We start from the raw sequence: 13,766 nt of genomic DNA, 5'->3' as shown, positions 1-13,766 counted from the left end.
AAATAATTAGGGAAGTAGTGTTCGTTTGAAAGTATTTGGGCTTATGGTGTCCACGTCATTACTTTTTATTTTTTTCCAATTTTTATATGAAACCGCTAGGAATCTTAGCGGTTTCACTTAAGATTTTTTTTTTATATAAAAGGCAAAACCGCTAAGAATCTTAGCGGCTTACCTACTGTCATAGTGTACCCATGTAAAATTGTTGGAAATTTGTGAAAATTTGTGGAAAACGCTAAGGACCTTAGCGGCTTTCCTAGATTTTTTTTTTTTTTTTTTTTTTTTTTTTTTTTTTTTTTTTTAACAGATACAAATATTTGGACGATGACGTTTTGTAAAAGTTTAAGGTTAATGAACGCTTTACCTAAAACACGAAAAAAAAATACAAGTGATGACGTGGACACCATAAGTCCAAATACTATCAAACGAACACTACTTCCCTAATTATTTTGCTAAATAACACCAATAAACCAAAAAATTCTAAAATTTGTATGTGATATTTTCCCTCAAGTCATTTATTCAACTTTTTTTTTGTGAGATGAAAAATATTTTGAATAAAGGTAAACAAATGGCTACTTGGCCAGGACGAAGGGATCAGACTGGTGTAGTAAAAGGTTACCAGTACATACATAAACAACATACTCCCTCCCATTCACTCTTTTCTTCCCCTTTGAAGTGGGCACGGGGATTAAGGATAGGGAGTATAATATTGATAAAGATATGAGTGAGGTTTGATAATTGGAGATAAGTATGAATAATTAGGATTAAATATTAATGAAGGAGATTGGTGAGGTTTGGTTATTGGAGAAAGATAGGAATAATTAGAATTAAATATTAATAAAGGATATGGTGGGGTTTGATGAGTGGAGAGAGGTAGTAGTATAATATTAATAAAAATTTTACCAAAAAGAAAAGGGGAAGAAAATCTGAATAATCCGTTTTAGGAAATAGGGAAGAAAATAGTGGATGGGAGGGAGTAGTATTTTATACCCGGCCGTGTGTTTTTATAGAAAATGAGAGAGCGCAACTGAATGCTACATTCTAACATTAGACAGTTTAATTAAAATTGGAATTTAGTATTTTATACCCCAGCCCGTGTGTTTTCATAGAAAATAATGAGAGTGCGCAACTAATGCTGCATTCTAACATTAGACAGTTTAATTAAAATTGGAATTTAGGATAAAGTTTGTGGTTGTTGGCTTTGTGCCTTAAATCTGTTAATCGCGGCTTTGAACAATTATGACCGAGGTTTCGCTGCCCGTTTAGCGAGTCAGGGTTAGGGGTGAAACACTTCGGTGGGGGCTCGGGTTTGCGCGGTGTTACACACATTTATGGGCCTGATCGATCAATGCGCCCGAAATAGGAAAGAGTCTGCTTCGTAAAGACAAAGAGGTACTCTGTATTTATTATCTGATTGAGTTAGGGTTTCTGTTTTGGGCCTTCTAGGTCTTTCTGTAGTGGGTGTTTGGTTGGACTTTTTGGAATGGATTGTAATGGATTTAATCCTGTTTGGTTGGAGGCTTTTGGAATGGAGCTGGATACCCAATAGATTATAACTCCATTCCGGCCAACTCCTTGTAATATCATACTTATATATACACCCAAGTTTCTAACTTATTCCACCCTATTTCTACCACTCAATTCATTCCAAGATCGAACCAAACACGTATGAGTAAGTATAAGGTTCTAACTCTATACCTCTATAGTATCACAATCCATTCCAATACTTTGAACCAAACGACCCCAGTGTTATGCATATCAAAACTTTCGGAATCTGAGTCTGAATTTGTGAAACCTATAAACTCTTTGGGGGTGGGGGGGATGGTGATAATGGTTGTAATTGAAACTGAAACTATAAACCTATAAACCGTTCGACCTTGGTTATGGGAATGATCCCTATTGCGCTATGCTTCTTGCTCAACTGCTCTCTAATAGCTGCAAATTGAAACTGAACCATCGAAATCTTACCAACGTGGGAAGAGTCCAATGTCAAACGACGTTTCTTCTTATCTATTTGAAAAAGAAGCTCCTCTTGAATCAACTCAACACTCGTAGTTGACGCAAAATCTATTTTCATTACTCATATTAGGCAAATAAGTGGGAAGTGCTGCTTCCCATAAAACTTCTTCATGCATAGTTCCGTCTGAATAAAGGGTTTTGTAGCAAGGGATCGGAACGGACCTTCATGTAAGATGATCTAGAGTTAAAGAGTTGCGGATTATGTCTCTGTAGCAAATTTTCATAGTCTCTAGAAGATAACTGTAATTTATTTTGAAGTCGCTTCTTGTTGGAAAAAACGTAGTTAAGTGGTTGTGGGTTAGCCAAGGAAGAGAGGTTACAATCACTCATATTATCCAAGGGCTCAGTGGGCGCATTACAACTCTCAGAGTCGTCTATAGGCACATCGTGCACAAAATCGGGTACAATGTCAACAATTAAAGCAGGAGAAACAAGGGTTTCTTTCCTTTCCTATTTATGTCAAGGGGTTCAAACTAATAAGCGTCCCGCTTTCCATTGGAATTAAGAGCTAATTGATCAACCACAACACGAACTCACGAGTAACATCCTTATTATTTGGGTCAAATCTCAAGTGACACTCAAAATCATCGAGAGCCTTTTGAAGGAAATTCAAATGCATAGAAGCTAACCCCCTTCGGTAAAGAGCTTTAACGTTCGAGAGATCAAAAGATAAAACCAAAGTACACAAGTAACAAACTAGACTATAATTTTGAACTTTCAGCTCACTAACATAGGAGTACCATATAATGCATAGAAACTAACAAAAATTAAATTCGAAAAGCTAAATATAAAATAAATAATGTACGAAATATATTATATGAGAGGTCTCACAATAACATTAATGAAAGGTCATCTCGACAAAAAAAATTGTGATAAAAAGCGAACATTTGTTTGGAACTTGGATCTATTATCCGAGGGTTTTTTGTCAAACACAAACTTTAAGAAACTTTTTTTTCCAAACACCACCTTTAAAAAAAATGTTTGTGAAACACGACATTTTGGCTAGAGTTTGAACACTTGCAATGGGGGTGACTTTTAGTCGATATTTGAGATAGCAAACGGGGTCGGTTTGAGGTGTTCTTAGACTCTTTGGAAAGGTGGGATTACAAGCTTTCCAGGGGTTATCAATACGGTGGTGATAGGTGGCCTTATGTGGGGTATATTTGTGTGTAAAGTATGGCTGGTCAATAAGTGAGTTGGAGGTAAAAACAAATCATAAAAACACCAATTCACTCTTTGACCAGGCTTACTTTACACACCAATAGATCCCAGATAAGGCCACCTATCACCGCCGTATTGATAACGCCTAGAAAGCTTGTACTCCCCACCTTTCCATGGAGTCTAAAAACACCTCAAACCGACCTCGTTTGTTATCTCAAACATCGACTGAAAATCACCCCATTACAAGTGTTCAAACTCTAGCCAAAATGTCGTGTTTAACAAAAAAAAAAAAAATATTAAAAATTGTGTTTCACAAACTTTTTTTTTAAAGGTGTTATTTGGAAAAAAAAATATTTTAAAAGTTGTATTTGACAAAAAAATCCATTATCCGAGGTTGCTTCATATACCCAGCCCACTACTTCTCAAATTACAATATTCAAATAGTCCATCCCTTAGGCCCATTACATGCACCCCTTTAGCCCCTTCATTATCCATCCAATTTTCTTCTTCTTTTATCTGCAGAGATGCATAAGAATTTGAGCGTAGCTTCCAAAAAATGGAGCCAAAGTTTGTTTTCGGAAAATTTTGATATTTTATGCGAAATTCCAAATTTTTTACTCCGGAAAATTTTAAGAGACCGTAATTCGTATTTACAAGTTTAGAAAGTGACAATTTCTTTTTCAAATCAATCATATTTTCGAGTACTATGATTTGAAAAAAAAATTGTCGAGTTTTGGAATTCGTGACCAAGAGATATTGGCACTCAGTTTGTTCGGTAAAAAAAAATATGACATACAAAACTCCTAGCCACGGATTAAAATACGACAATTTTTTTCTTCAAATCGGAATTTCTCGGAAAAATGATCGATTTGAAAAAAAAAATCATCACTTTTCTAAACTCATAAACACGAGTTCTTGCTTCTTGAAATTTTTCAGGTCAAAATATTAGGTATTTCGTGCAAAATGTCAAGCCTTAAGGATACCGTGTGCATTTTCCGTTGTTTCATATACTTATACTCCAACGAGTCAATTAATAATTACTCCCTTTTACGTACCAGTTTTCTAAAATAACTCTTCTCTTAAATGACTTAAAGCGGCCCAAAGTGACCCCAAACAAACGGAATAAGTCACCTAAAATTAGACCTGGCAAAGCTAACCCGACCCGATAAGGCTGGCTCGAGACCTGAAATTGCTTGACTTGAAACCCGAATTGACCGACCCGAAAAGCCCCGCCCAATAATTGACTCGATTCAAAATGACTTAAAGCGACCCAAAGTGACCCGAAACGACAAGTACTAAGTCATATTAATGTTATATGCATCAAAATAGAGTTTCATTGGTTAGAACCGTTCTTAATAAATACTCGTAGTTAATTTGCAAAATAGTATTTCTTAATCAAAATAGTCGTGACTAAAGTGTTTTAGCCATTAATCCGAAAATGACCCGACCTAAAATGACTCATACTCGAAAGTGACCCGACCCGAAGTGACCCGACATCAAGTCACCCGAAATTGACCCGAAATGACCCGATCCGACCGAAATGTATGACAGATCCGAAATGACCCAACCCAAACTGCGGCCCATACCCAACCCGATTGACCCATTTACCACCTCTACCTAAAATGGAGTTTTAAAGCAATTTTTGATAAGATGGCGTTTCGGGGGAGTAATTTTAGGAAAAAAAAAATTATCAAAGGAAGTTATTATAGAAAACTAATAGCTAAAAGGGAGTAATTATTAACTGAATAGTAGGTCTCAGAGACACGTAATAGGGAAAAAAAATTCAGTAAGTCCATCACCCCATCATGTGAGAGGTCTCAACAAAAAAAAAACGATTTTTATTTAAAATTTCCGACTTTTTACAACTTTTATTTCTTTTCTAATTTACCGTATTTTAGTAAAATTTCCTCTCCTAACAGTAAATATAATCTTCGAACTTCAATCCCTAAATGGCTAAATTCACTCTGATTTGCAGTCAATTGCAGTCTCTATTACGGAATACTAGACTCTGATTCGATTTTTTATCGCTTGTTCGAAATTTCTGTGAATTTTCCAAGGACGAGAGTATACGTAATTACTCTGTAATTCACTAATATTACATCTTCCGCAATTAATTAATTTAATTATTTTGATGAATTGTTTATTTTTATTTTGTATTATTTCAGATAAGGTTGATTTTGCTGCGAAGCCATTAAATATAACAATGTAGCTTCCATGGAAACCTTCAAATCACGGTATGTTTCTTGCTTTCTTTTTACTGTACTTCTTATTATTCCAGTTTCATTCGAATATGATGAAGCTATCAGTTGATGAATTGTCACGTTTGTGGAATCTTGAATAATCATCGAATTGCGAATGTGTTGGACCGGATAATTGTTAGGTTTTCGTGCTTGAATTAACATTAATATCTTGAAATCAGTTGATGAATCGTCACGTTTGCGGAATTGGAATAATCATCGAATTGCGAATGTGTTGGACTGGATAATTGTTAGGTTTTCGTGTGATCGAATTAAGGGACATGTATAGTGTATGTAGTAATGCATGAATGTGTAGGACTGTCGACGTTCTTGTCGGATATTTGCTTAGATTTTCATTCACTAGGAGCTACTGTGCTGAAAATGTATAATTTGATGCTAGAGTTGGATCAGTTGTCGACTTGTCGCGACTGTTTCAGAGAGTGTAGGAATATTTGCTTAGGAGTGATTGCTGGAGCATGAAACCGGAGTAATTGCTTTGAGGGTGTGTTTGGATAGCAAAAGTGGAGAGAAAGGGAGGGGAGGGGGAAGGAGGGAAGGGAAAGGGAGAGAAGGGAAGGGGAGGGGGAATGGAGTGTGGGTGTTTGGATACAATTTCTCTCCAAATTTTGCCTATTGTGGAGAGATTCGGTTAAGCTTGGAGGAGGGAAATTGGATCCCTCCAAATCTCTCCCCTTCATTTCCCTCCATCCTCATTTGTTATCCAAATAAGAGATTTTAAATCTCCTACTCTCCCTCCTTCTCTTTTCCCTCCAATTCCCTCAATCCAAACACACCCTGAATGTCTGTTCGAGAGAGCGTAGGAATCAGTAGGATGTTTGTTATCGAAATATGAGGGCTAAAGCTTGGGAGGCCTATTGATACAAGATTGATTGTGGAATTGTGCTTTATTTTGTAGCATCTTAATTCTGTGCTAGTAGTATTCTTTATGTCCGGTAATTGACATGCTTTGCTACTAGATGTAATGTATAGTTATTACTCGTACATGTTTAGGCCGTACAAATTTGTTAAACTACCGTTGCAATACACAAGCGCACGCACACATTAGAGCCGAGAGTCTTAGTCTTAGACTTACTCTCTAGCGAGTTATGGGCAAGTATTCTAATGAAAAGAAGACTTGCTGAGTTAATTTTGAATACTTGCTATTTTTCATTAGAGCCGAGAGTCTTTAGACTTACTCTCTTGTCTGTATTCTGTAATATGCTTCTTGTGTTGGGTTCTTGACTGCTTTCTGGTGGAACCAAGTGTTCATATGACAAACACGAAACTCACCAGTTACCTAGAGTCTAAGTGAATCTCGCAAGCACCATTCGAGTTACCTGCTCAATACCATGCATTACCTCATGGCAGCTGCTACCTGTCAGGTATCTATCTCACAAGCACCATTTGGAGAAAGAGAAAAAAAATCCAATTTAGTCGGGTTTTGGAATGTATTTGGATAAAAAGACTGAATAGAGAATCCTTTATTTTCTGCATCATTGTTTTGATTACTTGTATTTGTGGAAACTTTTTTAGTTTCAAGAAATTCAGGAATGTTGCTGAAGTAGAGTTTTGTCGATCAGTTTGTAGTAGATCTCTAAGGTCCTGTTCTTTTGGACTTAAAGTCACTTAATATAAGTTCACTTCAGGTCCTATAAGTTCAGTTCAGTTTAGTTCAGATCCTATAAGTTGATTCGATTCGATTCGATTCGATTCGAGATCCTATAAGTTCGATTGATTCGAGATCATATAAGTTGATTCGATTCGAGATCCAATAAGTTGATTCGAGATCCTATAAGTTAAGTTCAGTTAAGTTCAGATCCCATAAGTTCAGTTCAGTTCAGATCAGATAAGTTTTAGTCCAAAAGAACATGACCTAAATCTTAAAGGCAATCTTATACATTGGGCCATAGCATCCATTTATGCTACTTCAACAATTCTGAGTCCGTAAACTGTAATTTTTCACAAAATTACAGTAGAAATAACATAATCAACCATCGGTGTATGAAATTATGTTACTTGGACATGACTTCATTTTTAGTCACAATCATTAGCATTTTCATAAAATTGTTGAGTCGATCTTGGGCACTCATCTCATATGAACCGAGAGTCCGTGACTACGAAATGTAGGATCAGATACACTTGGATTCTGATTCACAAATGATTTAATAGAGTTTGTTTAGATCATTTTGGAGCTTTTCATATGATTGAGATCCTTGGTGTCATCTTTTATGGATCAAAATTAAGCTAGTCCACGTAACAGTGACACTGCTAGAGAGGCCAAGAAATGCATACTTGTTTTGAAAGTGATGTGCTTATGAGATGTTTGACTATAAACTTTAATAGTTGCTTAAACTTTCAAGCAATAATAGGAGTGGACCATCATCATGTACATTTATCTATTCAAGAATTCAATATTATACATTTGTTGCTTCAATTATTTGAAATTTTTATATAAATATATACTTTGATTAGAAATTTTGGATCAGGAGGATGACTCCAGCCTATAAAAATATGTCGCAAGTGTCCCGTATCGACGTATCAAAAAAAAAAAAAATATATCAAGGAGGTAATCCTGCTTAGCCAACTTGGTTTTAGTATGCAACCTCTTTGTCTTTACGAAGCAGACTCTTTCTCCTTCCAGTGGCATGGATCAGACCCGTACATGTGTCTAACCCCGATGATATCAACGTCTTGCTAGTCTTGACTCTTGTATTGTGTAGGGATATAATACTAGGATATTGCTACCTGATCATCTGTGTGACTTCATGAACTAGTTTATTTGTGTAAGGTTCAAATTGGTACTTATGTTTATTATATGGTTGATACTCGTATCTATTTTCGTGTTAGGTTTAAAATGGTCCTTGATTGATATCTATACCTCATTTGTTTTATGCTGTTATTTACGGCATGTTCAATTCGTAGTCGCTATATTCCTATATGTATTTGCTAATCTTATCGTCGTTAGCTCCCCTTGTTATAGTAATTTTAGCAAATCTTGGGTAAAATTGGGTTTTACCCGTAGAATAACTCAAGAAAATTATGAGAAACCGATTTATATAGTTATCTAGGTCAGTTAGTATGCGATTTTACAATAATAATCGCGTAAAATCACCTCACACGAGTTTTTGTGCAGTAAATTTGTTTTCGGCTTTCCAGCTTTCATGCCTAAATAATACTGCTCACATTCTCCGTATAGTATCTAAATCGACAAATGAAGTGATAATATCGAGTGAAATGTGTAATTACACGATTCCTGACTTATTTTCCACTTATCAACCTCCAGTTAGTTAGATCAAGTAGTACCAGTATGTACTTAATGCTGTGGTCATATATAGTTCTGTGGCCCTGTCTTAGCTACTCTGTATACCGTATGGTATCTAAATCGACATATGAAGCAATATTATGGAGCGAAATGTGTGATTACACGATTCCAGTTAGTTCTAATGGCCCCTTCTACTTATTAACCCCCAGTTAGTTAGATCAAGTAGTACCAGACTACCAGTACTTAATGCTGTGGTCATAGTTCTGTGGCCCTTTCTTAGCTACTCTGTATACCGTATTGTTATCTAAATCAACATATGAAGCGATATTATGGAGCGAAATCTGTGATTACACGATTCCTGACTTAATTTCCACTTATCAACTTCCAGTTAGTTAGATCAAGTAGTACCAGACTACCAGTACTTAATGTTGTGGTCATAGTATTGTGGCCCTTTCTCAGCTAACTCTGTACATCAGTCCCTTAAAATCAAGGACCTTCCATGTTGTGTACTTAATTAATGTGGGGTGTGTATAAGACTGTAAGAGCATAACTGGTTTAAAGTCTTGTTTAAGCCGGGGGTATGCGTTTTAAGCTCAAGGTCGGCCAAATAGTATTGAATAAGCAAAAAACAAAAGCAGAATACATAGAGAAAAGCAGAAAATTTGTCTTAAATGCTAAAGTAGGAAGATATTTGACATGTTTTAACTTTTAATACTAAGACGGATATATCCGTCTCAATTCTCAAGGGAGACTAAATGTGTATGTGGGGTGTGTATAATAAGACTGTAAGAGCAAAACTGGGTCAAAAATTCTGAACAAATAATGCACTTTTAGTCTGCTACCTTTACATGACTAGGATTATTTGAACCACTCTGGAAGTATTCTAATTATTAGATAAAAGTTGTTCCTTAAACTTTCATGTGTTACACAACTTGGGCATAAATAAACTAATCAAACATTAGTACTTTTGCTTTTGTTTTGTTTTGTTTTGATTCAATAGTAATTCAAGCATAAGAAAAAGATGTTAAATGGTTTGTTTTCCTTTGCTTTTATTTTCTCCAGCTTCTTTATGGAAAATGAGATAACGTCCGTCACCGGGTGGTACAGAGTCTCTATTCTTCCTCTCAGATACATTAAACGCTACAAGGACATGTTAGAGGGTGGTACCGAGACTTGGTACCACCCAGTAACGCCCTTGCACTAACTCGACCGTCACATTTTCATTATCTTTCCCTTTTTTCTCTTTAGTTCAAAATTTTAAATCAACCGGAGATTTATATTTTGCCTAGCTATCTTATCTCGGTTAAGTAATCATATTTCCCGTTATCTCCTTCAAAATGTTTTCTCACGTCTTATTACGGTTCCAAGTGACGATTCATGTTATCCGATTGCAATCTCAAATGATTTTGGGAATTGGGACTAAGACTTTATTGGTATATATGGCCTTTTGCCACACTCTTTGAATGTTGGGTTGCTTGGGAGAAATGTGAATGGTAGCAAGTTGTTGGAAAATAATGCATATAGGGTGAGAGATCCGAGTATCTGACAGCTTATGTGCAAATTGTATTTGATTCAATTAATGAAAAAATTAAGTCAAATTTTAATTGTTTAATCTCTCATATATCTAGAATTTTGGTAAAATTAAAGAAAAATGATGGTTGTAGTTGGAAAATGTAACTCCCTAGTTGAATGTTCAAACAATCAAAGTCTTTGTCAGTACATCTAAATACAGTTGTGGTATATTTGGCTCCCCTTGGTCCTTGAGTTATGCATTAGTAATATCGTAGATCGAAGATGTCTTAGCGTAATGGTCTAGGTAGCACGGACACTTCTCCTAATCAGCCGTCCCGTGTCCGACACCGTGTCAGACACCGACACTCCTCGGACACACCTCGAAACGTGTCGGACACCTACAAAGCCGTGTCTAACTTTCTACATTTATTCAGGCACGTGTCCGACGCGTGTCCATGGTATTTCGGCCGTGTCCGACGCGTGTCCATGACATTTGGACATCATTTGGGGTGAATGGTGTTCTTTAAGCGTGAAATAAGCTGTCGAAAGAGATTGATTAAAAGATTCGTTTGGATGGTAAATGAAAACGAGTTATAATCAAGGGCAAGTTTTAGCTTCACTTATTTAAATTTAATATCAGATACTTTTATAAAAATAAAATCGAACGTTTATAATTATAAAATATATATTTTATTAAATTTAAATAACGTGTCCCGTGTCCTAAATTTCAAGGGATGCCGTGTCACGTGTCCGTGTCGTGTCCGTGTCCCGTGTCCGTGTCCGTTTTGGTGCTACCTAGGTAATGGTTAGGCTTAGGCAGAGCCTTGTGGATAATAAGTCCGAGGTAGAATCCCCTCCCCCTAGATTTTGATGTCTTTCTAGCTCATGTAACATAAAAAAGGCAATTAGATCGAAGATGTCTTAGGTCCTGTTCTTTCAGACTTAATTTCAGCTTATTTCAGTTCAGCTTCAATAAGTTCAGTTCATCTCTTCTCAAATCAGCTCTTAGTTCAATTTAGTTCAGTTCAGTTCAATTCAGCTTCATTCAGTTCTATTCAGTTCAATTTTGTTCCATTAAGTTCAGTTCGGCTTTTTCAGCCGAAAAGAACAGGACCTTATCGTAATGGTTAGGCTTAAACGGGGTCTTAATTACTGTAGTATATTCAATGTGAAAACGATGATACTGAAAATTAATACCACTTGGCTCATTTTTACACAATTTACAGCCATAAATGTGTGTCTTTTAAAACCGTCTTGATAAACAACCTAACAAAATTACTCGTATAGTCGTATGTGCTATGTCGATAAAGACTAATAAATTCTTGCGAATTATAATTAAGAATTAAAACTTAGAATTCCAGTCTTTGTTTGATGAAATAAAAATAGTTGCATGCAGTAGTTAATAAGTCTGGAAATTAAGAGAGAGAGCCGCATTATTTGAACTCTTTGTAGTTTGTAGTAGACTTGGAAGAGTGTTAGACGGACAAGCCATGAGTAAACCAAAGCATACACCAAGTCACACAATTCATATTTTTCCGAGTTTAAATTCTCTTCATTTCTTTTCTTCTTGAGTATGCAAGTGAGATTAGCGAATATGAAATCGAACCTAACTTTACAAATGACATGTTTTTTTATGTTGGATACTAATGTATATAGCCATAATATACTGAGAAAAATCAATTATACCAAGAAATTTTTTACCAAAAATTATGAAAGACGTAAATATTTTTAACATAATGAAAAGTTACTTAAATCGTTTGACAAATTCTTACGTAAAACCATTTTATTCCGGAAAACAAAATGTAGAGTACAGCGGACGCAGGAATTTATCGAAAGGGGGCACAAATTTTTTCCCAATATATTATTTTTTATTTTAAACCGCATTTTTTTATTACTGATTTTTTTTCCTCCCAAAAAATAGAAAAATAACTAATTTTAATAATTTTTTTAGTTTAAAAATTAGTATTTTATTTTGAACTTTCTTCTGAAATATTTAAATTTGAAATAAATGTACTTTGTAAATAAAAATAAATAATACTCTGTATCTCCTATGATAAGATATATTATATTCTAATATTTAAATAAATACTAAACACAAGTGATTCAATGGTAGAGAAGGTGATATGTAACCTCGAAGTCAAGGGTGCAAACCCTGTGAGGAACATTTTTTACATATAAATTATAGCTTACTAACGAGATGGGCCTTGAGATCATTACACAGTTTAACAAAAAATTGACCTTTCAAAGGTCAACTAAAGAGCTTACCAACTGAACCACATAAACCTATTGATCATTTCTGTTACTTATAATACTTATTGTTTTCGTGAGGTCAATAAAGTAGCCGACTTTATAGCTAATTTGGGACATTCATGTCCTTCTTCGAGGAGGGTTGAAAGTCGTTGGCTTTCACTCACCTCCCTCGTATAAAAGGGATGAAATAGGTTAGTCCTTCTCCGAGGGATAAAGTGATAAATCTAGTTTTCTTTCCTAAAAAAAATTGGATTACTCATGTTTTTATTACTCTTTGTAGATTATTCAAGTTTGTACATAACTTATTCCTCGTTCGATCTTACACAGTTGTACACTCAACTGAGTAAGTTGGTTGTTTTTTGTCCTTTTCTTTTTTGAGGAAGAAAAAAGGATTTCACTGCAAATTCTTATTATGATTGTTGGGCACAAAATAAGTAATTTTAGTATGATTTGTTCTACTATTATCTTGAGCAAGATGCAATGTCATCAAAAATTCAAAACAAAACATGTTAGCAACTTATATTCGGAAAATACTCGCGTCCTCCAGAAAGACGTAAGTATTTCTCCTTATATTTAAGTCATGTATAGTACTCCTAACGTTTTTTGATTCAAAAATTCGTAACTTATTTTCCTGTACGTTTGTTTTCGAAAGTAAGAAAAAAGTGACTTTTAAATTTAAATCTTATTCAGTAATCTTATAATGAGCTCATTCATTTTATCGTTAACCGTGATTATTTTTTTTCATGACAATAAACTGATTTAATAAATAAAAAATGTAACTAGTACATATAACTAAACTAACATCGGCCTGTAGCAAGGCTAATAGACCAATGACGGTACATGCAGAGCAATCTGCGAATTTCTCGCAATGAGTTTTGCAAATTGATTGGTACTGGCGTAGAGGATGTCAGAACTGAAGATAGCTTTCGCAAATTGACTGCTTTTAGCTCAATTCGGGCACCTTGTTGAGTTGTAAGTAAACTATTTTATTTTGTTCGCACTTGTTGAGTTGTATTAATCTTGCTGTCAATTGTTCTTTTAATTGTAATAAAAAGTCTCAATAAACTTTCCGTGAGATGGTCTCGTAGTAAACTTTCTACGTGTTATTATAAATTTATAATTTCAACCTAAATTGTAGCTATTATGGTATTTAACCTGTAATTCGTTTCACTCTAATGAAAATCATATTACGTGAATAAGTTCAACTCAATAACAATAACAATAACTTTAAATGTAGAATAATCACTTGTCGAATTTGTAATTTTATTTCAACAACCTGATATTTAATTATGATAACTGATATATCTAAATTTCTTTACCATCATCGT

General features: G+C 35.0%; 1 long non-coding RNA gene across 1 annotated transcript; it reads left to right on the top strand.

The window, feature by feature from the left end:
- The first annotated feature begins 5,062 nt into the window (after positions 1-5,062).
- LOC141590862 (uncharacterized) lies at positions 5,063-13,513 on the top strand. Its single transcript, XR_012520528.1, has 3 exons — positions 5,063-5,247; positions 5,343-5,411; positions 13,285-13,513. It is a non-coding gene; the product is annotated as an uncharacterized LOC141590862 (long non-coding RNA).
- The last annotated feature ends 253 nt before the right edge of the window (positions 13,514-13,766 follow it).

This window comes from Silene latifolia, chromosome 7, assembly GCF_048544455.1.
Source record: "Silene latifolia isolate original U9 population chromosome 7, ASM4854445v1, whole genome shotgun sequence".
In the NCBI taxonomy this organism is placed as follows: Eukaryota; Viridiplantae; Streptophyta; class Magnoliopsida; order Caryophyllales; family Caryophyllaceae; genus Silene; species Silene latifolia.
This window is presented reverse-complemented; position numbering and strand designations above follow the sequence as displayed.